The sequence below is a fragment of the Bos javanicus genome, chromosome 4, assembly GCF_032452875.1.
Source record: "Bos javanicus breed banteng chromosome 4, ARS-OSU_banteng_1.0, whole genome shotgun sequence".
NCBI lineage: Eukaryota > Metazoa > Chordata > Mammalia > Artiodactyla > Bovidae > Bos > Bos javanicus.
This window is the reverse complement of record NC_083871.1, coordinates 36,874,616-36,900,341: the sequence shown is the minus strand read 5'-3', so window position 1 is coordinate 36,900,341 and position 25,726 is coordinate 36,874,616. Positions and strand designations below refer to the sequence as shown.

At 37.8% G+C, this 25,726-nt stretch overlaps 1 protein-coding gene across 4 annotated transcripts in view; it reads right to left on the bottom strand.

Moving 5' to 3' along the window:
- Positions 1–25,726, bottom strand: part of SEMA3A (semaphorin 3A) — a 553,371-nt gene that overhangs the window by 303,871 nt on the left and 223,774 nt on the right. The window lies entirely within an intron of this gene.

Sequence of the window (25,726 nt, the reverse complement as noted above, 5' to 3'; positions counted from 1 at the left end):
CAGTGTGTTGTTTTTTTTTTTTTCTTAACCCTAAAACAAGCTTGGCACTTTACATTTTCATTTTAATCTGTTTTCACAATTCAATGTAACTTGACAGTCCAGTATTTCTTAAGTAGTGGAAACTTTCTTCAGGTGGCCGCCTTTATCAATACGTTATCTAAAAAAGTAAACGATGAAGGAAAAACTCCAGACTTACAGTATTCTGATTTCCCCATTTCCTACAAAACCTATTAAGAATAAACTCTTGTCAATTATGGAATATTTAATTTTTACTTTTGTTTTCCATTCAATTCGGCAAAAATGTCCATGTCCAGCAAGTACGTAACCTCCTGAAGAGTTAATTATTTTGTATTAAATGGGGATGAGACAGTAGTGATAAAATTCATAAAATGTACTCTTCCTATAAGACTTTTCTTACCATAAAAATTTCAGGTTTAAATATAATCCATGCCTTTTAAATACTTTATGCAACAAGAAAAGTGTTTTTCAAAACTCAGCAAAGTATAGCCTTAATAACACTATTAGTTTCTTTATTCTGTGCAATTGGCTGCCCTTAATTCTATCAGTGTTGCAGTGCTTTGAGTTTTCAGGAACATTGGTTAAAATGAAAAGTATCATTTGCTAATCTAAGGTGCTATGCTTTGGTAAATGATCAGGAGACCATCTGCGTTGGAATTTCTGACTGAGAAACAGCAGGTTAGAAGCCAGGAGGACTGATTTACATGAGTGGGAGCGAAGAATCTGCTTCCAAGTGGACAGGAGGACTTGAAGCCAGTGCACATGGTCAGAAGAACTGCCTCCAGGATAAGCAGCGTATTCTCATTTATCCTGTAGTGATGACATCTATGCTTAAGTGAAGACAGGCAGACTATTTTTGAGCAAGAGGGCTGACTCAAGTAAACTATATGTCTTTACAGCTTGAAAGGCTACCCATGGAGCAGAGGTCCTGCAGAAACCACGCTACATGTCTAGTGACTGACCTGGTACTCTTTACACAGAACATATTATTACATGACTCATCCTGCCTCACCACATCCCCTGAGCAACAAAAGTAGTTTCATCTTCAGATCAACTGTTACGATTTCCTGGTCACTAAATCTACAGGATTCTCACGAGTATTAGGACGTCTCTTCAGACTAACCTGGAACAACGAGAGAACACAGACCTTTTTTCACCCATCTAAGCAGCTGCTCTACTTTGATAAGGGGGTTAGTAAAACCAAGCATGTGATTCCAGGTCCACAAAAACCAAACACACCAGTTGCAGAGAACTTCTCATATGCCTATTCCTGGTATGGAAGACTAGAGAAATTTACTTTTAGGGTCCTGAGAAATTTGATATCACACATTCTTACAATAAATACAACTACAAGAATAATATGGGTTTTAAAAATAATATTCTACAATTCAAGAAAAATGAATCAGAGACAAAATGATATACAATTTTTTGAATATGCAGATCAATCAAAAAATATTCAAGTATGCACTAGACTGAATGGAAAGCAAATGCTCCAAACAGTCCCTTTCCCTGTATGTTATTTTTCTCTGGAGGGATGTTGGTAGGTGTTGAGAAAGAACAAGATCAGTCTTAGACCACTTGACTGGTGCCAGGTAGGCAGTGATTCTGAGAAGCTGTTAAAATGTAGTATCACATAATTTAATAGCCATGCAGAATAGGGTTGATAATCATTTATGAAAGATTAAAGATGGAAAAGCCATTCATACTCAAATAGAAGAATACTAATTTCCTAAAAAGGCAAACCACAACATAACACAGGAAGAATGAGATTTTCTTTCCAGATGTGATATTGAATCTGCTGCAGCATATACAACAAAATGGACTATACATGTAAGATCTGTTGTTGAAAGTCTCTTCGTAAGTTACGAACCTGTCAGAACTATTACTGCTTACTAAGACATTTCTGTAATCCTCAAAGAATAGTTACCATCTATGAAAACCAAACTTCCATGTACACATACATTAGAAAAACAAGTTCTCACCTATAGAGTAATTTAGGATTACATACAAAAATTGAGTCTCTGTTCTACAGTGAAGAATCAAGATACATTGAATGATATAATATAAAATACATTATTTTACTCTCCTATTCATGAACAGAAATTGCATTCTATAAACTCATCAATTTAAAATGTTAAAAGTGTGAACTTAAATAAAGTTGAATAAGAGAGCCCAACTCTGAAAGCTTTAGAAAGCATTTCCTTTGTGCTTAAGTAACAAAATCATTCTTTCTACAGAGGTCAACGTTTTGCTGAATGCAAGTTCTGATTAAAAAAATATTATATGACTTTTGATAATATTAATTAAATCACACAGCAAATATTTCCTGGGAGTTGTGTGGAGAACTTGCTAAAAGTTTAGCAAGACAGATTTAGCCCCAGAACTGCCCCCCGCCCCCCCGCCCCCACCATGAGTTTCTAATCTAGTGGAAAGTCCAAAAGACAAAATCTGTGATAATATTTTCAAAGTGCCTGTTTGATTAAGTGAAAGTCATCACTTATTTTCAACTTTAATGAGATCAGTTTGGTAGCGATTAAATGTATGTAGAATAGATATAGATATACAATCTATGTGTTATATATGCATGTATGTATATTATACACTATAGTTACATATAGGTATGTAATGTATTGTTATACATGTACGTATTATATGTGTTTTACATATTAATACATGTATATATCTACATAGATCTGGATATTTATCTGTGAAAGAAAGAAAAGAAAAAAGAGAGTAGCAGCTAGAGAGGGGTGTGGGAAGAGAGAAGCTGTAGGTGAAAGACATCTTATTGTCAAATCATGATAAGAATTATCCAGTAAAGAATTGTCTAGTAAAGAAGCAAAAGTTGAAGTTTCTGGATTGAAGCAATATAAGATAGAGTGAAAACTCCAAGAAGGAAATAGAGAATGAAATCCAGAACACAAATTGAATAGAAGGAAGGAAACATCCACTGTATTGAGAGGATATAAGAAAATTATAAGCAATGAGACAGCTACATTTATCAGCTAGCAAAAGTTGGGATAGTTCTCATTTGATGGTTATTTTCTCCATTACAGTTTTGGTGGCTAAGTTATCTCTCAGAGGATGGGATGGAGGAAGGGAAAGGCTATATGTGAGGAAGATAAATAAATCTTGCCATGATTTCTGTGGAAAGCTGTGGAGAGTTGATGAGGAAAACTAAGAAACACTGGGCAACATTAGGGCCTGGTTGACGCTTGTCATCATGAATGTGTACTGTTACTAAACTTCACTGTTTTATTTTTCTCTAGCAGTTCTGGTGGAAGTATGAAGATGACAGGTTATTCAAATGATTCAACACTGGGGTTTAGCAGAAAGGTGCAAAGAAGTTAAACTGGCCTGGAGAAGTGAGATATTATCCTGATAGTGAAATATAATCTAAACTTGTAAGATTATAAAGAAATGAAAAATAGTAACAGTTGAGAAAATAGAAACATCAGGCTATTGGATGTTTGGATGAGATGAAGTACTGATCTCCTTTACTGGGAAGGAGAGTGCCAAAGAAAGGAGGCTGAAGACTGAGTTGTCTCAGTCTTTTATTCCAAACCCCTCAAGGTGATGACAAGTTGCAGATGTGACTATCAGATTTAGTCACTAAAGTTGAGTTAAATGGAGATGAGACCAAGGAAATGAAATGGCAAATTGTCAGCTGAGCAAAAACTGAAGACGCTGAATTTGCCTAGAAAGTGAAAGTGAAGGTCACTCAGTCATGTCTGACTCTGTGCATTGCTGCTGCTGCTGCTAAGTCGCTTCAGTTGTGTCCGACTCTGTGTGACCCCATAGATGGCAGCCCACCATGCTCCTCTGTCCCTGGGATTCTCCAGGCAAGAACACTGGAGTGGGTTGCCATTTCCTTCTCCAAGGCATGAAAGTGAAAAGTGAAAGTGAAGTCGCTCAGTCATGTCCGACTCTTCACGACCCCATGGACTGCAGCCTACCAGGTTGCTCCATCCATGGGATTTTCCAGGCAAGAGTACTGGAGTGGGGTGCCATTGCCTTCTCCAGACTCTGTGTGTAAGGAAGCAATAATACATGGTTGGGGAAAAATCACTTGAGTTAGGTACTGAAGTTCAGCAAAAAACAAGAAATGTGTTGGAGGTCAGTGAAACTAAGTAGGAAGAAAAATGAAGGGAGACAGAGTTGAATACATAGTCTAAAATTAGAAGGGCTTTTACCTAAGAGTTGAGGTGTTATGATTTGAATACTTCTTTGAGAATGAAATCAGAGGACAATGAACCATAACACTCCAATATAAATTTTAAATAACATGAAAATCATTATTTTAGTATCTTTTCTTCAGACATTTTCCCCCATTTTCTATTTTTTTTTTTAAATTTTAAATTGAAGGATAATTACTTTACAGAATTTTGTGGTTTTCTGTCATATACCAACAAGAATAAGCCACAGGTACACCCATGTTCCCTCCCTCTGGACCTCCCTCCCATTTCACTCCCCATCCCACCCTTCAGCCTGTCACAGAGCTCCTGTTTGAGTTCCCTGAGTCATACAGTATATTTCTGTTGGCTATCTGTTTTGCACATGGTATTGTAAATTTCTGGGTTACTCTCTCCATACATCTCCCTTTCTCCCTCCTCTCCTCCCCTTGTGTCCATAGGTCTGTTCTCTATGTCTGTTCCTCCTTTGTTGCCCTGAAAAGAAATTCATCAGTGCCATCTCTTTAGATTCCTTATATGTGTGTCAGTATACGACTGGGGGCAGGAGGAGAAGGGGACGACAGAGGATGAGATGGCTGGATGGCATCACTGACTTGATGGACATGAGTTTGAGTGAACTCCGGGAGTTGGTGATGGACAGGGAGGCCTGGCGAGCTGCGATTCATGGGATCGCAAAGAGTTGGACATGACTGAGCGACTGAACTGAACTATTACAATATTTATCTTTCTCTTTCCAACTTACTTCACTGTGTATAATAGGCTCTAGGTTCGTCCAGCTTATTAGAACGGATTCAAAAGTGTTCTTTTTTATGGCTGAGTAGTATTCCATTGTCAGAGAAGGCAATGGCACCCCACTCCAGCACTCTTGCCTGGAAAATATCACGGACAGAGGAGCCTGGTAGGCTGCAGTCCATGAGGTCGCTAAGAGTCAGACACGACTGAGCGACTTCACTTTCACTCTTCACTTTCATGCATTGGAGAAGGAAATGGCAACCCACTCCAGTGTTCTTGCCTGGAGAATCCCAGGGACGGGGAGCCTGGTGGGCTGCTGTCTATGGGGTCACACAGAGTCGGACATGACTGAAGTGACTTAGCAGCAGCAGCAGAAACAGCAGTATTCCATTGTATATATGTACTACAGCTTCTTTATCCATTCATCTATAGATGGGCATCTAGGTTTCTTCTATGTTCTAGCTATTGTAAATAGCGCTGCAATGAACATTGGGGTACATGTGTCTTTTTTAATGTTGCTTTCCTCAGAGTATATGCCTAGGAGTGGGATTGCTGGGACATATGGTGCTTTTATTCCTAGCTTTTTAAGGAATCGCCATACCATCATCCATAGGGGCTGTGTCAGTTTACATTCCCACCAGAAATGTAAGAGTTTTCCCTTTTCTCCACACCCTCTCCAGCATGTATTGTTTGTATTCTTTTTGATGATGGCCTTTCTGAGCGGTGTGAGGTGGTATCTCATTGTAGGTTTGATTTGCATTTCTCTAATAATGAGCGATGTTGAGCATCTTTTCATGTGCTTGTTAGCCATCTGTATGTCTTCTTTGCAGAAATGCCTCTTCAGGTCCCTTTCCCACTTTTTAATTGGGTTGTTTGCTTTTATGGTATTGAGTTGTATGAGCTGCTTGTATATTTTGAGAATTGTCAGTTGTTTGATTTGCTATTATTGTCTCACCTTCTGAGACACCTTGTTTGTAGTCTTCTTTTCTGTGCAAAAGCTTTAATTTTAATTAGATCCCACTTGTTTATTTTTGTTATTTCTGTTACTCTAGGGGGTGGGTCATAGAAGATCTTGCTTTGATTTATGTCATCAAGTGTTCTGCCTGTGTTTTCCTCTAAGAGTTTAATAGTTTCTGGTCTTACATTTAGGTCTTTAATCCATTTTGATTTTATATTTGTGTATGGCATTAGGTCGTGTCCTAATTTCATTCTTTTGCATGTAGCTGTCATTTTTATTTTACTTTGACTATTGCAAAGTGCACACATTTTAAGTACCAGGTGATTAACCTTTACATACCATGTAACTATCACCCCATGATCACCACTATCCCAGAAATTCACCTTCTGCTCCCTCCCCATCACTACCCACACATCTCAACATGCAATTACTTAATTAGGCTTTTATCATCATGAATCAGTTTTATCTGTTTTGCATGTTGCTATCAACAGTTTCGTATGTCTGTGGGCCTACATATGTATATCAAAGACATTTATAAGAGGTTCGTGATAGCACTATTCCTAATCACCTTCTTCAAATTTTAGTGGAGTAAAAATTGGTGAGTACTAGAAGCAGGAGGAGAAGGGGATGACAGAGGATGAGATGGCTGGATGGCATCACTGACTCGATGGACGTGAGTCTGAGTGAACTCTGGGAGTTGGTGATGGACAGGGAGGCCTGGCGAGCTGCGATTCATGGGGTTGCAAAGAGTCGGACATGACTGAGTGACTGAACTGAACTGAACTGAGAAGCTTGTGTGTCTTGTCAAGCTCCATTTTTGACGGCTGGAGACAAAGTTTGAGTGAAAGACAGAATTAAGATGAGGATTCAAAACTTAACTTGAAAGCAGATAACCATAATGGAGTGAAGTACCCAGGAACATTAAGAATCTGGCCTGAGCAGGGCTTGGCTCAAAGTTGAAAAACAATATAACAAATAGAAATAACAATGAAGATTTTTGAACAGTGATCATAATAAAGATATTCTTCTAATAGCTGCAGAAACATTATCATGTCACAAACATTTTGTATGGTTGCTATTCTTACCTGCTGGTTATAGGTGACTAAACTGAGGTATAAAGAAGTGAGATTTTGCTAAGTTTGTTCCCGTCTCCACCTAGGTTTTCCATTCAGGCTACCTGCAATCAAAGGCAACATACTCTCAAGGCCAGGCCTTTCCACACTGAGCCTTGACCCTCTTACAAAGACCGTAGAATTCCATCTAGAAATATATGGGAACACATCTGCTACACCACAGCAACTCTGCTGAAACTGAAAACCTAAAGAAATATTCAAATTTATAGTCTTTGGTGAATAACTCTGGAGTCTACATTCTCTCTTTGGTCTAACCTAGAAAACTTCAGAGGTTTCTCTCTCCTGTGTCCTTGTATTATTTCCATTGTTTACCAAACTTCTGTGATTTTATTCTGAGATCACGTTCATCATCAGTCTCATTAGGAGAACTGTTACTGATAATGAGAAAAATAAAGATGGCATAGAGGTTAGCAGCTAAAGCAAAATCACTTTCCAAAATAAGAACAGAAAAATTCTGCAACACTGTACTGATGTTTTCTGATCCTTTAAACAATCGCCACCTAGGCAAGACTTCAAACTGTAATGTCTTCTTTCACTGTGATGACAGATGAACCCATTCTGTTTCTGTCACTTTTTATTCAACTTTACTGAGTATCTAGAGATTTATAATATTTTCCCAAAGCAAAAGAATAAAATTCACTGTGCAATTAGCATTTGGAGTTTTTAGAACATAATATGGGTGAAGGGGGTGAGAAAGATGATGTGATGAAGGCGACATCACATCCAGACTTGAGTCTCTGTATAGTTGCTTTTGCACAAGGGCAGTCCCTTTATTTGTATAAATACATGTACATAAACGGGCTTCCCTGGTAGCTCACCTGGTAAAGAATCAGCCTACAGTGCAAGAGACCTCAGTTTGATTCCTGGGTAGGGAAGATCCCCTGAAGAAGGGATAGGCCATTCACCCCAGTATTTTTGGGCTTCCCTGGTGCTCAGCTGGTAAAGAATCTGCCTGCAATGTGGGAGACATGGGTTTGAGCCCTAGGTTGGGAAGATCCCTGGAGGAGGGCTTGGAGAACCCCGTGGACAAAGGAACCTGACGGACTACAGTTCATGGGCTCAGAGAGAGGCAGACACGACTGAGCGACTAAGTGTAGCACATGTACATATATATACACAATGTAGAGAAAAAACTACAAAACTGACTTTCTTTTACAAGAAGTGACATGTTAAGGTTAACTTGAAGGATATTGCTTTGTCGTCATATTTAGGACTCATTAAATTTCAACCCACTCCAGTTTTCTTACCTGGAGAATCCCTAGAACAGAGGAGCCTGACAGGCTATAGTCTATAGGGTTGCAAAGAGTCGGACACAACTGAAGCAACTTAGTACTCACACATGCCTGGAAATAGTACATGGATTTGTGAAATGAAGTTATTTCATGTGGCTATACTTAGGTCATATTAAACAATACTAAAAGTTATTATCAGTATCTACAAGTGATTATTTTTCTTTAACTCTTTTAGTATTGAATGATGAAATATATTCTTAAAATCCTGTTAACATTCATTATAAGAGGTCACTGCTCTGAGGCCAAGGGATTCTTTGGATATTTTTTTAACCTATGATCTTACATTATGATTTTATCTAAAAGTATTTTTTAAGGCAAATAAGGAAAACAAAAGCCTAGTGAATGTAAGCATCTGTTTGGAAGTCCTCTAGTTAACTACAGTAATAAAAATGATGAGAAGAGGTACTGGGTTTGCTGAACAAAGGAGCTTACCAAACATTGGAGAGTAGCACTGAAGGGGTTACTGTTTAGCATATCGTACACTGGAATGGAAAATGCACACTGGCTTCAAGTTCAAAGGGCTGGGGGAAACTTTGGTAACTTTATCCCCTTTAGTCCCAAACTGTGAAACAGCATATGGTTAACATCCTTTTTTGGTGTTATTTTTAAACTTCTTTATGAGATATAAATAAAAATATTCTGAACCCTATAATGACTTTTCTCCCTGAATGGAAACTCCTCGAGTTGTGATGGGCAAGGCAGTACCTCTCCCAGTCTGCCTAGCGGACAACTTTTCTCTTCACTGGAGAAGCACGAATAGATGCTGGAGAAATTGAAATTGAAACAGCCGATATAGTTATATTCCTGCCCTTTTATATCCCCCTCTGAGCTTTCCCATGGCATAGGTATTCTAGACATAGAACACTAAGATAGATAAAAGGGATATTTAAAAAACTTCAAAAATCATTTGGGAGAAGAGAGTGTCTCCACAGTTTTCAATGAGTCACATGAAAATAAGGGAATATCCTTTTCTGACTAACAATTTCTGACTCTATGGCAGCTAGTGGATTGGTCCTCCTAAATCACACAAGATTTTTTAAGGAAAAAAAGCCAAAGGAAGTAATAAATGTCAGACATTCATCAAAAGCAGATTGGGCACTTTAATTTTTTTTAAATTTTATTTTAGCCTCTACCGGAGTTCTTTGAAGTTGTAACAAGTAACCCATAAGCAGTTCAAATCTACTGTAAACAGGTTGGCCACGCTACCTGTTTTAAAACTTAACGTCCTTACCCCCAGGACATTAGGAAAATGGGCCCTGCTATAATATATTCTGAAATAGAGACCTCAATTCTCTTTAATTTTCCTCAGTATATGTTTAGAATTTCACTCAGTATAATCAGGTAACATTTAAAGTATTAAGATGTATACACATGTGGGCACTGGCATAACACTCAAGTCGTTTGTTTAGGGCAAGAATGTGTGCCTATTCTGAAACAGAAATCCTCACAGGGACTGGCTAAGGCCTCCCAATAGAAATTAGATAGGGCCTGCTGTGATTTTCCCTGATCTGATTCATCAGCAGTGTGTGCACTGTCTCTCCATAAATGAAAATGAAAAGCAAAAAAGACTTGAAACAAAATTTTATAAAGACCCTAATTTTTGCCAGTGCTTAATTGTGGCAAAATTGGTGTGTTTACATTCATAAACGTAAGGAGTATGGTTTGGATAGAATAAATGTCATGAGTCAAATAACTTAATAAACCAGTGAAAGAAAAGCATGTGGACCAAAATCAGAAAAAAAGATGATGAAAACTTCTTGTCCTGTTTTAGACATATTAAATAGAATGGTATTTCACGTCTTGTGTTCATACCTTTCCTGTGATAATTAAAAACCTATTGCAAAGACTCATACTTTTTCTACTATAAGAGAGAACCACATCTCACTTTGAAGTGCTGAAATCAACTCTTTGTGTTCAAAGCCTCATCTTCTGCCTTTCATCTGACAGCACTTTCTTCTGTGGCATCAGAGTACGGTGGGTTCCACCTCCTTCATCATGTAGACTTATATCCAGCACTTCATTTACTTAGTTTGTTCCTTCCTGGGGGGGGGGTCAGTGAATGGATGAGAACTTCAGGTTTACTTAAGAACTAGTAGTCTAGTTATAAGCTCCTATTTCCAAAGCTCAGATGTTGCCCTTGCTTAGTTGGGAGTCATTTATCAAATTCACTTCACTTCCTATGACAATGTACATTCATAGATGGATGTGAGATCTCCACTGAACTCTTGAGGAACTCTTTTTCACTGTGTAAGAGTTCAGAGGAAAGAGAAAATGTGACATTGAAATCTAAAAATATTCTGTATTTTGAGAAGATAATTCTACCCTTTTCAATATAATTCAAAACAACAACAATCTACTCAGTTTCTGTAGGAATTTACATATTTTGAGACTGGTAAAAATAATCTCTCCTGCTTCATTTTTCTTACCACCTGATATTTAAATAATAATATTTTTAATACTTCTGGTGACAATGAATATTTGCCTTGTGTGGTTTCACAGAGCCCTAGAAACAGTCTGTCAATATTTATTTATTAATCATTGCTACTTTACTGCTCCAAGAGACAATGAATAAATGGTGCAGCCAAAATTACAAACTAGGATTCCTCACTTGCAGCCATAATTCCAACCACAAAACTTCATTCTTCTCTTTAAGGTATTGCTACAGGAAACTAGACTTACTCCAAAGGCAAAACTCTGGGGATTATCTGAACTAGAAGGGATGATTTTTTTTTTCTTCTTTTCTGAGCTGTGGCTTTGCCATCTGTTATATTTCCCTTGTTGCACAAAATTGGTTTTTATGACCAAGAAAATAAAATTCTGGCAAAGAAACAGGATATCTTATGATGATCTGCTATTTTAGAGACCAGTATGTGTAAATAACTTCAATATCATATTTGAATTCTACATATTTCATATAAATTAGTTTCTCTAAGAAGATTAAAATAAAGCATTTGAACACTTAAAAATCTATATTGTATTTTTAACTAATCAGTGATGATTATCAACAACTTTTTGTACTCAGTTTATACCGCAGAAGATAAGTTGTACAGAATGCTATTTTCCAATTAATTCTATGTAACTTGTACAATTTTTTGAGTCAGCTTATTTCTTATCTCCTTCATCTGGCTACTAACATCAGGATAAATTACCACCAAGGAGAGGAGTAAATTTTCTACACTACCTCATTCATTCTGAGAACAGAAATTCGTTCTCTAAAGCCTTTCAAGACTGATGTTTCAGGTGAAATATATTTAAGTTTTATATATATATATATATCTGTGTATATATGTTGTTGGAATGGGTGGGGAAGCATCTGGTGTAAGATCTGGGGAAAGTATGACCTGAATATGCTGTTGAGAAAAAAGATAATGGGAATGGACTATTATTTAATTATCCTACAATAAATCCTAGGTACTTATTTTAGAAAAGAAAACAGGAATATTTATGGTACTGAGACAGAAGTAGAATCTTTCCTTGCTAAGATCAAATGTTACCCAGGAGGGATGCAGATACTATAAATTAGTTAGTTTAGTTAGGAGAAGACATTAGTTAGGATAAGACATTAAAAAAAGATGTAAGCCCAAGAACTGGGAGATTAGCCCAGTAAAATAGGAAGCCAAACGGTTAGAAGTATACTGTGCCATAAATCTAGGGCAAGGCCTCCTGCTGTTTCTGGTGGAAAGGCAGTGATCTAGGGCAGGGGCCACTGAGGATACCAATAACAGCAAGAGTCATGTTCTTTATCTCAACATATTTACTAGTAGGATGGGGCCTAACATTCAGTTGTTAGTCAATAAATACATGTTGAGTTAACAAGTTTATGAATAAATGAATGAATGAATAAAATGATATGAGAATGACTGAAAGTTATAAATCGGTATATCTTTGAGAACTTTATGGGAGAACAATATAAATAAAATATAACTCTCTCCACCATAATAATACTCACATTTGCTTAATAAATAATCTGTACTAGACACTGTAGGTTTGTAGTAAAGATCCTGCTTGCCAATGCAGGAGACATAAGAGACACAGTTTCAATCCCTGGATTGGGACCATCCCATGGAGAAGGACACGGCAACCCACTCCAGTAGTTTTGCCTGGGAATCCCATGGACAGAGGAGTCTGGAGGGCTACAGTCCACAGGGTTGCAATGACTTGAACATGACTTAGTGACTGAGCATGCATGCACACTGTAATGGGTACAGTGATAAAGCACTGACACTACTTATAACTCTCACAGTCATTCATTAAACTGAATATTGTTATCTCATTTAACAGGAAAGATCTTATTTACACAGATATCCAGAGTCCTTTGAACTAACAATGTCTATAAAAGCAAGATTATATGTTTTGGGCCTTGTATGTGAGGACTTTGCACCCTAACATCTCTAGCTTTAATGCTACTCTGAGCACACTGCTGCTTTATATCAACCAAGAAACCATAGCAATTATGCCTTTTACATAATGGCCATCTCACCTCTCAGGATTGCTGTATTGTTCAATACATAATCATACTAATGTACGTATTCAATAAAATACAGTCAACTTTTTTAAAAGATGGTAACTCTTCTGCATTAAATTATTTCCCATAAGAGGAAGAGTTAAAATCTATATCCATACTCATGACTATAGCTAAATCTATAAATTTATCTACAAGTATATTGGTGGTAAAATGACTTTTTAAAAAATGTAACCACAATAAACATTTACATTTAAACAAAATTTTAATTCACTAGTACTAGCCCAATGTATAACAAACATTTAATGCTTATTTTTCCTGTTTATGTTCTGTCAGCTTTACAGGTCAGATAAGTATTTCACAAAGTGTAGACTAAGAGCTTGTGAAAACTCTGCCAGGGTTTATTCAGAGTGTCAAGCACAAGATTACAGAGAGAGTAGATATCTCAAGGATGATCTACGGGAAGAAGAAAACGTGTTTTATTTGTGGAGGAAGTGGAAGGGGTTTTCTTTAAGAAGCTATAATGTTGGGTATAAATTATAAATTTATAGGTCTTTTAAAATTTGGCATAATTAAAAATAAATTATGTCAATTACACACTTTAACAAATGGAAAGTTTTCATTTATTTATGGTATCTTTCCTTTTTCTTAGCACTTCTGCAATATATTTTCCTGTTGATTAAATTTTTATAAATCTTCAAATTCTAAAACATATTTCTTTATATAGTTCTGGGTTGGCGTTTGTGCTCCTGTCTAATTTTACAGACCAAACTAGGCATGTGCAGGCAGAAACACTCACGATCTGGAAGTTCTAGTCACTCTCACTTGGAAAATACTGTAGGCAATGCAGAGTTCAAGGTCAGTGATGCTTGCCTCAGAACTAGAAAACCCCCATCTTCTAGAACTTTTATACATTTTTTATAATTTTAATGTTGGCAACAGGACATATGGTATCTTTTTCTTAGCTTGTCTTTACATGCCTTTCTGGTTTCCTCATTGGGATATGTTATACTGTATGTCTGTCCCTCTGTGTCTATAAGTAAAGTTGTTCAGTCATGTCTGACTGTTAGTGACCCATGGACTGCAGCCTACCAGACTCCTCTGTCCATGGGATTTTCCAGGCAAGAGTACTGGAGTGGGGTACTATTTCCTTGGGTTTACTAGAAGTATGTAACATGTAGTTTGTTATAGTAGTAAATTACTATTAAATTATACACATACATGAAGCACTTGTGCATGTCTAGCACACTGTCAATGCTATTGATATATAAGTGTTGTGATCATTCTTTCTCACTCACACACAGGCACACATGCACACAATGTCTTTAATAGCTATCTCTAGAAATGATGTTCCATACACATCATTTGCTGCAGCAAGTTTGTACAGCATTTGAAAGCAGGAGATTAATCTTACATCTCTCCAGTTTTTATTAAAAAGAAAATACATATTAGATATAGCAACAGCTTCAGATATGTAGATGATACCACCTTAAAGGCAAAAAGCAAAGAGGAACTAAAGAGCCTCTTGATGAATGTGAAAGAGGAGAGGGAAAAAGCTGGCTTAACACTCAACATTCAGAAAACTAAGATCAGAGAACACGATGGCAGAGGAGTAGGTGGACATGGAGTACATCTCTCTCTACATATGCATCAGGAATACAACTTTCAGACACAGAAAATCTTGCAGAACATGAGCTGAGAGTGGGCAGGAGTACCTGACCACCAGAAAAGAACATAGAGAACCATTCAAAACTTGGCAGGACAAAGCAAGTAGGTGGGGAAAGAGGACAGTGAGCAGGACTGGACTTGTATCTGGAGGGTGAGGGAACTGAAGCAGGGGTCAAATCCCCACATTGGGGCAACTGTTTGGGACAGAGAAGCATTTGAGGCTGTTGGAGAGTGAAGCAGCTGACCTGTGACACTCTGAATGGAATGAGAATCACACAGACAATCATTGCCATAGCCATATGTACCACGGACAGGGACATAAGTCCTCTAGAAAGCACAGTGGCTGGGAGCTGGAACTTAGGGATGGAGAACAATCCCAGGGTGAGGTCTGCTGTTGACTGCAGGGGAGATGACCAAGGGAACATGAGGGAGGAGACTGTGGCAGGAAATGCCTGTGGAGGAAAACTAGGCAGCCGTAGAGGCAAGGCAATACTGCTCAGTCTAGCACAGGGGGTGGGAACATCACTGTAGCCTCTCTCTTTCCCCACACACCAGCTGAACAATAAAGACTCCAGAGACAGTGGCCACTTAAGTGCCTGACACACTGAGCAAGTGCCAGCCAGGCACTTCTAAAACTTTTGCAAAAATTCCAAGAAAGGAACACTTGACAACTCATTATATGAGGCCACCATCATCACCCTGATACCAAAACCAGACAAAGACAATACAAAAGAGGAAAATTAAGGTCAATATCACTAAATAAACATAGATACAAAAATAATTAACAAAATTCTAGCAAACAGAATTAAACACCACATGAAAAAGATCATACACCATGATCAATTTGGGTTTATCTCAAGGATGCATAAATTTTTCAATGTAAGCAAATCAATCAATGTCATACACCTTATTAACAAATTCAAACAAAAAAAAAGACATGATAATCTCAATAGATGCAGAAAAAGCTTTTGACAAAATTCAGCATACATTTAAGATAAAAACTCTTCAAAAAAATGGGCACAGAAGGAAACTACTCAACATCATAAAAGGACTATACGATAATACCACAGCAAATATGATTCCTATTGGTGAAAAACTGAAAGCATTCCAAGACAGGAACAAGACAAGTATGCCCACTCTCACCACTATAATTCAATTTAAATTTGGAAGTCCTAGCTATGGCAATCAGAGAAGTAAAAGAAATAAAAGTAATCCAGATTGGAAAAGAAGTAAAATTCTCACTGTTTGCAGATGACATGATACCATACATTTGTTCTTGTTCAGTCACTCAGTCATGTCTGAGTCTTTGCAATCCCATGGACTGCAGCATGCCAGGCTTTACTGTCCTGTACCATCTCCTGGAGCTTGCTCAAACTTATGTCCTGTGAGTTGGTGATGCCATCCAATCATCTTGTCCTCTGCCATCCCCTTCTCCTGCCTTCAATCTTTCCAAGCATCAGGGTCTTTACCAATGATTCTGTTCTTCGCATCAGGTAGCCAAAGTATTGGAATTTCAGCTTCAGCATCAGTTCTTCCAATGAATATTCAGGGCTGATTTCTTTTAGGATTAACTGGTTTTATCTCCTTGCAGTCCAAAGGATTCTCAAGAGTCTTCTTCAACATCACAGTTTAAGGGCATCAATTCTTCGGCCCTTAGCCTTCTTTATGGTCCAACTCTTATATCCATATATGCCAAGTGGAAAAACCATAGCTTTCACTATACAGACCACTGTTGGCCAAGTAATGTCCTGGCTTTCTAATATGTTGTTTAGGTTGGCCATAGCTTTTCTTCCAAGGAGCAAATGTCTTTTACTTTCATGGTGGCAGTTACCATCTGCAGTGATTTTGGAGCCCCCAAAATAAAATCTGCCACTGTTCCCATTGTTTTCCCAAGTATTTGCATGAAGTGATGGGACTGGATGTCATTATCTTCATTTTTTGAATGCTGAGTTTTACATCTCCTCCTTCACCTATATTCAGAGGCTCTTTAGTTCCTCTTTGCTTTCTGCCATAAGAGTGGTTGTCATCTGCATATCTGCATATCTGAGATGACTGATTTTTCTCCCAGCAATCTTAATTTCAGCTTGTGCGTCATCCAGCCTGGCATTTCTCATGATGTACACTGCATGGCATTTAAATTAGCAGGGTGATAATAAACGGCCTTGATGTACTCCTTTTCCAATTTGGAAACAGTCCATTGTTCCATGTCTGGTTCTAACTGCTGCTTCTTGACCTGGATACAGAAAGTTTCTCAGGAGGCAGGTAAAGTGCTCAGGCATTGCCATCTCTTTAAGAATTTTACCAATTTGTTGTGATCCACCCAGTCAAAGGCTTTAGCATAGTCAATGAAGCAGAAGTTTTTCTGGAATTCTCTAGCTTTTTCTGTGATCCAACAGATGTTGGCAATTTGATCCCTGGTTCCTCTGCCTTTTCTAATCCAGCTTGAACATCTGGATGTTCTCGGTTCACACACTGTTGAAGACTAGCTTGGAGAATTTTGAGCTTTACTTTGCTAGCATGTGAGATGAGTGCAATTGTCTGGTAGTTTGTACATTCTTTGGCACTGCCCAACACTCTTCGGGACTGGAATGAAAACTGACTTTTCCAGTCTTGTGGCCACTGCTGAGTTTTCCAAATTTGCTGGCATTCTGAGTGCAGCACTTTCACAGAATCTTCTTTTTGTATCTATAATAGTTCAGCTGGAATTCCATCACCTCCACTAGCTTTGTTCCTAGTGACGCTTCTTAAAGCTCACTTGACTTTGCACTCCAAGATGTCTAGTTCTAGGTGAATGATCACACCGTCATGGTTATCTGGGTCATTAAGTTTCTTTTGTATAGTTCTTCTGTATATTCTTGCCACCTCTTCTTAATATATTCTGCTTCTGTTAGGTCTATACCATTTCTGTCCTTTATCATGCCCATCTTTGCTTGAAATGTTGCCTTAAGTTCAGTTCAGTTCAGCCCAGCCGCTCAGTCGTGTCTGACTCTTTGTGACCTCATGAACCACAGCATGCCAGGCCTTCCTGTCCATCACCAACTCATAGAGTTTACCCAAATTCATGTCCATTGAGTCAGTGATGCCATCCAACCATCTCGTCATCCGTCATCCCTTCTCCTGCCCTCAATCTTTCCCAGCATCAAGGTCTTTTCAAATGAGTCAGCTCTTCGCATCAGGTGGCCAAAGTATTGGAGTTTCAGCTTCAACATCAGTCCTTCCAACGAACACCCAGGTCTGATCTCCTTTAGGATTGACTGGTTGGATCTCCTTGCAGTCCAAGGGACTCTCAAGAGTCTTCTCCAACACCACAGTTCAAAAGCATCAGTTCTTCTGTGCTCAGCTTTCTGTATAGTCCAACTCTCACATCCCTTGGCATCTTTAATTTTCTTGAAGATATCTCTAGTCTTTCCCATTCTATTGTTTTCCTCTATTTCTTTGCACTGTTCACTGAGGAAGGCTTTCTTATCTTTCCTTCCAAATAACTGAATTTAGATGGGTATATCTTTCTTTTTCTCCTTTGCCTTTTGCTTCTCTTCTTTCTCAGCTATTTGTAAGGCCTCCTCAGATAACCATTTTGCCTTTTAAATTTCTTTTTCTTGGGGATGGTTTTGATTACTGCCTCCTGTATAGTGTTACAAACCTCCATTCATAGTTCTTCAAGGCATTCTATCAGATCTAATCCCTTGAATGTATTTGTCACTTTCATTGTACAATTGTAAGGGATTTGACTTAGGTCATACCTGAATGATCTAATGTTTTCCCCTACTTTCTTCAATTTACGTCTGAATTTTGTAATAAGGAGTTCATGTTCTGAGCCACACTCAGCTCCCGGTCTTGTTTTTGCTGACTATAGAGCTCTCCATCTTTTGAAAATCTATACATAGAATACATACTATATATAGTAAACTCTAAAGATGCTGTCAGAATATTAATAGAGCTAATCAGTGAATTTAGCAAATTTGCAGGATACAAAATCAATACACAAAGTCACATGCACATAAGTATATGTATTCTCACATACTAACAATAAAAAATCAAAATGAATAATTTGGAATCAATCCGATTCACCATTGCAACACAATAATAAAATATCTAGAAACAAATCTATGTAAGGAGACAAAAGAGTTGTATAAGAAAACTGTAAGACATTGACGAAAAAAATTATAGATAACATATACAGATGGAGAGAATTCCGTGTTCCTGGGTTGGAAAAATCAATGTTATGGAAATGACTATACTACCAAATGCAATCTGCAGATACAACATGATCCCAAACAAATTACCAATGGCATTTTTCACCAAACTACAAGAAAAAATATCACAATTCATAGGTAAATACAAAATACCCTGAATAGCCAAAGCAATCTTGAGAAGAAAGAATGGAGCTGGAGTAATCAATCTTCTTGACTTCAGACTATGCTACAAACCGAGAGTTATCAAGACAGTATGGTACTGGCACAGAAACAGAAATGTGGACCAAGGGAGTAAGATATAAGGCCCAGAAATATACCCACACACCTATACACTACACATTATTTTTTGAAATAATGTATATATTTTGTATGTATATATTTTGTATATATGTACATATTATGTACAATGTATATATGTACATATGTACATATACATGTATATATACATATACATATTTTGAAATAATGTATATAATGTATGCATACAATATATACATTATTTTTGAAAAAGCAGGCAAGAATATACAATGGTACTAAGAAAGTCTCTTCAATAAGCGCTGCTGGGAAAACTGGGCCACTATGTATAAAAGAATGAAATTAGAACACTTCCTAATGCCATGCACAAAGATAAACTCAAAATGGATTAAAGACCAAAATGTAAGACCAGAAAGTACAAAACTCTTAAAGGAAAACATAAACAGAACACTCTATGACAGAAATCACAGCAAGATCTCTATGACCCACCTCCTAGAGTAACGGAAATAAAAACAAAAATTAACAAGTGGGACCTAATTAAACTTTAAAGCTTTTGCACAGCAAAGGAAACTACAAACATGGTGAAAAGATAACCCTCAAAATGGGAGTAAATAATATCAAATGAAACAACTGACAAAGGATTAACTTCCAAAATATATAAGCAGCTCATACAAGTCAATACCAAAAACAAAAAACCCACAAAACAAACAACCCAATCAAAATGTGGGAAAAAGACCTAAACAGACATTTCTCCAAAGAGGGCATAGAGATGGCTAACAAACACATGAAAAGATGCTCAACATCGCTCATTAGAGAAATGCAAATCAAAACTGCAATGAGATATCATCTCATACCAGTCAGAATGGCCATATCATCAAAAAATCTACAGATAATAAATGCTGGCAAGGATGTGGAGAAAAGGATATCCTCTTACACTGTTAGTGGGAAGGTAATTGTTAGTGGGAATGTAAATTGATACAGCCACTATGGAAGACAGTAGGGATATTCCTTAAAAAAAACTAGGAATAAAACCACTATATGACCCAGCAATACCATTTCTAGGCATATACCCTGAGGAAACCAAAATTGAAAAAGACACACGCACCCAATGTTCACTGCAACATTATTTACAATAGCTAGGACATAGAAGCAACCTAGATGTTGATCAATAGATGAATGGAAAAAGCCTCTGTGGCATGCATATAGAATGGAATATTACTCAGCCATAAAAAGGAACACATTTAAATCAGTTCTAATGAAGTGGATGAACCTAGAGCCTATTATACAGAGTGAAGTAAATCAGAAAGAGAAAAACAAATATCATATATTATCACATATACATGAAATCCAGAAAGATGGTATTGATGAAATTATTTGCAGGGCAGCAATGGAGGCACAGACATAGAGAACAGACTTATGGACATAGGGGCTGGGGAGGAAACAGAGGGTGGGATGTATGGAAAGAGTAACTTGGAAACATACATTACCATATATAAAATAGATAGCCAATGGTAATTTGCTGTATGACTCAAGGAAATCAAACTTGGGCTTCAGCAGAGGGGTGGGAGGTAGGAGGGAGATTCAAGTGAGAGGGCACATGTGTATACCTATGGCTGATTCATGCTAACGTATGGCAGAAACCAACACAATATTGTAAGCAATTATACTTCAATTAAAAATAAATTTGAAAAATCGTAATATCATGGCATCTGGTCCTATCATCCATGGCAAATAAATGGGGAAGAAATGGAAACAGTGGAAGATTTTATTTTCTTGGGCTACGGAAAGTGACTGAAGCCACAGAATTAAAAGACACTTGTTCCTTAGAAGAAAAGCTGTGACAACCTGCTGCTGCTACTAAGTCGCTTCAGTCATGTCTGACTCTGTGCGACCCCAGAGACGGCAGCCCACCAGGCTCCCCGTCCCTGGGATTCTCCAGGTAAGAACACTGGAGTGGGTTGCCATTTCCTTCTCCAATGCATGAAAGTGAAAATGGAAAGTGAAGTCGCTCAGTCGTGTCCGACTCTTAGGGACCCCGTGGACTGCAGCCTACCAGGCACCTCCATCCATGGGATTTTCCAAGCAAAAGTACTGGAGTGGGGTGCCATTGCCTTCTCCTAGACAGTATATTAAAAAGCAGAGATACCACTTCACTGACAAAGATCCATATAGTCAAAGGCACATTTTTTCCAGTAGTTTTGTACGGAGTGAGAGTGGGACCATAAGGAAAACTGACTATGGAAGAATTGATGCTTTCGAACTGTGATGTTGAAGGCTCATCAGAGTCCTTGGATAGCAAGGAGGTCAAACCTGTCATTCCTAAAGGAAATCAACCCTGAATGTTCACTGGAAGGACTGATGCTGAAACTGAAGGACTAATGCTGAAACTGAAGCTCCAATACTTTGGCCACCTGGTGGGAAGAGATGGCTCATCAGAAAGACCCTGATGCTGGGAAAGATTGAGGGCAGGAGGAGAAGGCAGTGACAGAGGATGAGATGGTTGGATGGCATCACCAGCTCAATGGACTTGAGTGTGAACAAATTCTGGGAGATAGTGAAGGTCAGGGAAGCCAGGCAAGCTGCAGTTCATGCGGTCACAAATGGTTGGACATGACCTAGCAGCTGAACAACAACAAATTAGATATACATGACATTTGGTCCCAAATGGAAATAATATATTTCAATACGAACTGTACTAATGATTAGTGAAACTTTTCTTTAGAGTATTAGAATTGACAGTTAAATAATGGGGAAAATTGTATTCTGGCATACATGAAACTGTTAAGTGTACAACATAGCATAAACTAATTTCTTTTTAAATGAAATTTGCAAACAAATTATGAATGAGTTAGCATTGCCACTGCTTCCATCAAAGAGAGACATATGATTACTGTTTATGATATTATGTTATTTTTCCTTTTCCTTGTATTTAGTCTTTATTTTTATCAGATAATGAATATTTTATATGTTCATCAGTCTGTCTTCCTGCTAATACAAGTTTACAGATATGGTCTCAGCTCTTTACAAAATGGAATATTTTAGACAATTCAATGTGATGATTCCAGAATGTGTTAGTAGAGAATGTAAATATTTGAGGAAAATAAATAGTAACCTGAAGCCGACTACTTGGGGGGCCTACAGTAATGTGGGTAATTCTTTCCCCTGGTTCTTTTTACTTTTCCAGAATATTTATGCATTTTGTTTCTGGCTAAGCATGGCAGTAGAAGAGCCAAAATTCAATAAGAAATTTTTTTTCCTTGGTTTTTTCTTTTTTTGGCTTCTGTAACAGCAATAAATTCAGAGATACCAGATATATTAAGATAACATATTTTCATTAGATTTCTAACCCAATTGTATATCCATATGGTTCAGATAAACCATATTCATATATACAGATCTGAGATGCTTGTCATAACCAAACTGATCTCTAGCGCGTTGGAGCATTATTCATCCTGAGAATGAGCCACATCCATACCTAAAAAAAACAAACTTCAGCTTTTAATTTGGAGTGAGGAGAGTTTGGGAGCTCTTTTTCAGTCTGTTTAAAGCTTACTTGAGCTAGGACACATTTCTTCTTCTAGATCTTTCCTTGGCACTGCAGTAAAAACTAAGAGGCCAAGTCATTGTCTCTGGTAAGTTGTCCTGGGTTACGGTATTTCAATATCAACTAGTTCTTTTCCAGGTTCTTGTAAGAATTGAAGATTTCCAAGCTTCTCGCCCAATTTTCTGAACCAGGTTTCTTGCCTGGTTTCTGAGTTCCTATCCCAGTGGTCATCTATGTGCCCCTTTCCCTAGCAACCTAAGGTTCACCACCCATTTCCAATGTATACCTGTGGCGGATTCATTTTGATATTTGGCAAAACCAATACAATATTGTAAAGTTTAAAAATTAAAAAAAAATTAAAAAAAAAGACTTCTTAAAAAAAAAGTAAAAGGACACTGAAGTACAAAAAAGAAAGACTTCTACTTCAGTTTTGTTTTGAAGTTTTCAAAACTGTAACTAGGGCTTAGAAAGTTAGTGAACTACCTCAGGAATGAGGGCCAATAAATGGTAAGGCTGATTTTATAGTTACATATAATCATATTCTTTTGATTCCAAAGCTCATAAGCATATTCTCTAAGCTGCTGTATTTGCTTGAGCTCGTTTATCTTTTTTCTGTAAATACAAGGAAATAGTCCTCTGAACCTAATTCCAGAATGGAAACTTGCAAGTAATGGCCCTTTCAGTTCAGTTCAGTTCAGTCGCTCAGTCGTGTCCGACTCTCTGCGACCCCATGTGTCGCAGCACACCAGGCCTCCCTGTCCATCACCAACTCCCGGAGTTCACCCAGACTCATGTCCATCGAGTCAGTGATGCCACCCAGCCATCTCATCCTCTGTCGTCCCCTTCTCCTCTTGCCCCCCAATCCCTCCCAGAATCAGAGTCTTTTCCAATGAGTCAACTCTTTGCATGAGGTGGCCAAAGTACTGGAGTTTCAGCTTTAGCATCATTCCTTCCAAAGAAATCCCAGGGCTGATCTCCTTCAGAATGGACTGGTTGGATCTCCTTGCAGTCCAAGGGACTCTCAAGAGTCTTCTCCAACACCACAGTTCAAAAGCATCAATTCTTCGGCGCTCAGCCTTCTTCACAGTCCAACTCTCACATCCATACATGACCACAGGAAAAACCATAGCCTTGACTAGACGAACCTTTGTTGGCAAAGTAATGTCTCTGCTTTTGAATATGCTATCTAGGCTGGTCATAACTTTCCTTCCAAGGAGTAAGTGTCATGGCCCTTTAGACACTGTCTAATGCTCACCAAAGAAGGAGTACTTAGCATGAACCCATTGCCACTCTGTTCCGCTCTTCTCTTTAGGTATTCAGAGGGCTAGACTACTCAGTTAAGAAATAATTTGAGTGAACTAGAACTAAATACTTATGTTCTGCTATGTCCATCATGCCTGTCTATTTGAAAAATCTCCCTTAACATACCTCTGTCTGCTCTACTCAGTTCAGCCTAGTAGAAAAAATGAATAATAGATCTCATTCTGGCCACCTCCCCCAGAACCTCAACACTTTGCCTCCTGTAAACAAGCATCTTGCTTAGAGGAAGCCCAAAATATGTTTTAGAGCACATGTGATATAATTAATATATGGGCTATGTAAAATAAACAGTAAAAACACTGGTATACAATTATTAGCATCACAGCCTGAATGATATCTCTTCATTGCTAGCCTAAGAATTTCAACATACTTTAGTATGAAATGAGGGTCGACTCATTTTTGGATAGGTCAAAGTGGTGTTTTAGAGAACATTTTTTAACAGTATCAAAGTAGCAGAAAAGACAAGTGGCCACTTCAACCTTAGACAGTATAAGTGGGAATGGATACAAGAAAATAACTTTGAAAATTAAACAGCTTTGGTGTGAGTCTGTAACTGTAGAATATGAATTTATTATCCTTTGGCAAATTTAGGGAACTTACATTTTTAAGAATTAAAAAGAAAAAATGACTTATGAGTCATCTAGTGAGAAAAGGTACTACCTAAAATTGTAATAAAAGTGGAGGCCAAGTACAACTCAAAAAAATTAAAAACATAATTGAAAAGAAACTCGAAGTGCCAACTGGAACACAAATGGGAGGAAATTGCTCAAGCTGGTGAGTGAGAAAATAGGGATGATGAATTAGCTGAGGTTTGGTCACCACAGGACTTGCTAGAACATTTCAAGAATGCTGTGAATATTAATACAAGAGCTTATTAAGAATATTTACAACCTTACATGTAAGCATTACCTAGTCATTGATGCATCTATCAAATCACAGTTACAGATTGTTTACCATGCACACTGATATAATAGAGATTAGAAATAAAATATAGACAAATTTATGAACGTCATTTCATATTACTCAATTTAATTTTCGGTATTTTGGGTAAGAATACCTGTCATGTGAATTTCATCAATCTTAGAGAAGATATGACATCTTTTAAAATATCTACACATCTAAGTATATTATTTAAAAATATGTTCTTGAGACATTTGTCTCTATGTAACTACCCTACAAATGTGCATGCATCTCATTCTCATGGTAGGAATCATTAATTTTAATTCTAAGAATCTAGTTATTTTGCCTAACACTGGGTACATTTGTCAGAAAATAGTAATAAACTACATCTGTTGCATGCGTGCATGCTAAGTCACTTCAGTTGTGTCAGACTCTGCAGGACACTCTGGACTGTAGCCCATCAGGCTCTTCTGCCCATGGGATTTTCCAAGCAAGCATACAGGAATGGGCTGCCAAGCCCTCCTCCAGGGGATCTTTCTGACTCAGGCATCAAATGCAAGTCTCTTTATCTCCTGCATTGACAGGCAGGTTCACTACTACTCATACCACCTGGGAAGCCCCAAACTACATCCCTTACCTTATCCCTCAAATGCATAAATACTGTTTAAAGCAACAGTTCTTGGGTCTTTAAAAATGAAACATTTTCCTCTAAGTATCTCCATGTAGAAAGACTTATACTTTTACTTGCTAAGTCCTTAATAAAATATGAAGACATTATAATGTTCCAGATAACAAGATGATCTTTATTTTTTATTGAAGTATAGATAATTTACAGGTATATAACAAAGGCATGCCATTTGTTTGCAGACTGTACTCCATCATAGCTTGTAATTCCTGTGCTATATAGGTTCAGTTCAGTTGCTCAGTTGTGTCCAACTCTTTGCAACCCCATGGACTACAGCACACCAGGCTTCCCTGTCCATCACCAACTCCCTGAGCTTGCTCAGACTCATGTCCATTGAGTCGGTGATGTCATCCATCATCCAACCATCTCATCC